The sequence below is a fragment of the Raphanus sativus genome, unplaced genomic scaffold (genome assembly GCF_000801105.2).
Source record: "Raphanus sativus cultivar WK10039 unplaced genomic scaffold, ASM80110v3 Scaffold0030, whole genome shotgun sequence".
In the NCBI taxonomy this organism is placed as follows: domain Eukaryota; kingdom Viridiplantae; phylum Streptophyta; class Magnoliopsida; order Brassicales; family Brassicaceae; genus Raphanus; species Raphanus sativus.
This window is the reverse complement of record NW_026615354.1, coordinates 84,169-86,620: the sequence shown is the minus strand read 5'-3', so window position 1 is coordinate 86,620 and position 2,452 is coordinate 84,169. Positions and strand designations below refer to the sequence as shown.

The following is a 2,452-nucleotide window of genomic DNA, read 5'->3' as shown; positions in this document are numbered from 1 at the left end:
GCCAAATGTTTGCTACAAACATACAATCAACACAATCTCTTTATTATTAATATTTACTTCTCACTATGAACAACAATAAGTGAAAGAATAACAGAAACCAGCTGAGCTCGAACGGCCAGGCTACTACCCTACAGCCCAAAAGCTACAAACTGGTCCTCAAAATCTTTCAGACTTTCTAAATTGACCCCAAAAAAGAGGGAAATATCAAACTGCACCCAAGAAGAAAAAATGAACAAAGAAAGAAACACAGCAAGAAAAACCACAAGAGGAGAAGATTCCGGGGACGTATATGCAGACCATCCCACTGATAAATCCCTCTCTCTTTTTATCTTCTAGAAGCTTCTTCATCATCACCTATACGTACACATAACACTCACACCTGCGTCGCCAAGTCATTAGCTCCGATGAACGTGCCGTGAAACCCATACGGAACCCTCGACGGAAGTTTAACCGTTGCTTCAACCTCCAAGCTAACGGCGTTAACTATCTGTAACTCCGACTTCCACGTGTCCTCGTCGTGAACGAAACAGAGGATGTAACCATCGTCCTCTCCTCTGTTCTCGTCCCCTGGTAAAAACAGAGGCTCTCCACCGTAACGCTCACCGCCGTACAGGTATTTCTTGACTTCACCGGTAAAGAGATCGACTTTAGCAAAGCCGGAGACTTTAGGCCACGGCTCGGCTAAAGCGAGGTAAGCGAACCTTGTTTTCCGGCCGAGCATGTTCCGGTTAACCATCCCCGCTTCGAGGTTGACTTGCTCCTCTCCGTCGGCGATGATCGGACGGCGAGTGGATTCACCGGTTTTGAGGTTCAGCCGGATCTCGGAGAGGACGCTCTTGAGATTCTCGTCGGACTCGTTGAAAATCGAGTCCGGCGGAGTCATGCACGACCCATCACGACGACCTCCTCTGTCTCCGGCTCCTCCCAAGCGTTCCAGAGATGAAAGCAGAAACACTCCGGCGCTTCGATCCACCTGATGGCCGACGAGTCTTCGGCGTATTTGTCTAAAACTCCGAATCTTGCGACCTTGTCCTTGTCGTAAACCACCGGAGAGCCGCCGCGGATCATCTCCGGGAGCTTGAAAACGACCTGCTGGTCAGGTATAACCACGAAGTTCTCTGTTATCGCGAAGTCGTGCATCATCGTCGGCTGATCGAGGTTGATCTCGACGTCCGGTGATTTTGTCCCGTCCGGTGAGAATCGGAAGTACTTTAAGTACGGCTTCGAAACGACGTCGTAGCTTAGAGCAAATAGCTCGCCGGATTCCGGGTCGACTTTCGGGTGGGCGATCATTGTGGATTCTAACTGTTTGTTGAAATCGTAACGGCCAACGGTTTTTCAAGTCTCCACTTGGAGTGATCTGGACTTGGTATGGCAAATCGTCTTCCGACATCGCTAATAACCGGTTGTTGAAATAGACCAAACCAGCGTTAGCTACTCCGGTTCCGTGTGCCGGGTCGACTAAACCGCTGCAGCTCTGGCGTAGAATAGCATAAGCCGGGCGATACCGGTGTGACCGTGAAGCTCGCCGATGGCTTTGGGGAAAACCGGTCGGCCTAATTGTCGCTCCTGGATAAACCGGTTTGTCTGAGTAAACCGGCAAGCGTAGCTAGCCGAACCGTCTTCGAATTTAACGGCGTGACCATCCCGTCTCCGTCGAAGAAGTGGTGGCCAGTCACCGGCTCGTGAAGCGGGTTAGCTCCGTTTCGCACGTACACTCCTTGATGGAATCCGGTATTTTCCCGACCACCGGGAGATTACGCCGGACGGGCTGTTCGTTCACCGGAGGACAAGTTTCCGGCGATCTGAACGCTAGGGTCGGCGGTTTTTGGAGTGGATGCTGTCTCTCGTGGCTCACGAGGAACCCCTCCGCCGCGTCCAACGCCGCAGCAGCTGCTCTCTGGAACAAGTTCATTTGCTTGCTGTCGGATTCTTTAGCTTTGGGTTAACGACAATGGCTGGAGAGTTGGGGGATTGCTTTGGAAGTGGAAGAGCAGGAGGAGTGTGAAGCGCAGAGGAAACGTTGAGCTTTCGTTGGGACACGACTTGTCATGGGTATGGAGCTTTGAGAAGACGATAATGGCGGCTGAGTATGATTGCCACCGACCCATCTCCGAGAAACCGCCGCAGTCGCCGTGAAAGAAGACATTTTCAAAGTTATGTGTAGTCAGTATTGTTGCTTCAAAGTGAGTTCGATTTTGAGATTCTTTGAAAGGCTTTGTTTTTGCTTCTTTGTTGATGTGGAGAAGAGAAAGAGGGAGTTGGTTTGAGAGCAATGAAGTGCTAAAGGCTTTATATAGACCGGGAGACGGGAATGGTGGGTCGCCACGTGTTGAATTATTGACATAGCAAGAATGTAGTGAGTGGGTATTTTTAGAGGGAGAGAGAGAAACAGAGTAATATGTTATGGTTCTAAGTCGAGACCTTTCATACTTAGACAAATGCATCCACT

At 50.1% G+C, this 2,452-nt stretch overlaps 1 pseudogene; it reads right to left on the bottom strand.

The window, feature by feature from the left end:
- Positions 1-244: 244 nt before the first annotated feature.
- LOC130500768 (9-cis-epoxycarotenoid dioxygenase NCED3, chloroplastic-like) lies at positions 245-2,252 on the bottom strand (annotated as a pseudogene).
- Between the last annotated feature and the right edge of the window lie 200 nt (positions 2,253-2,452).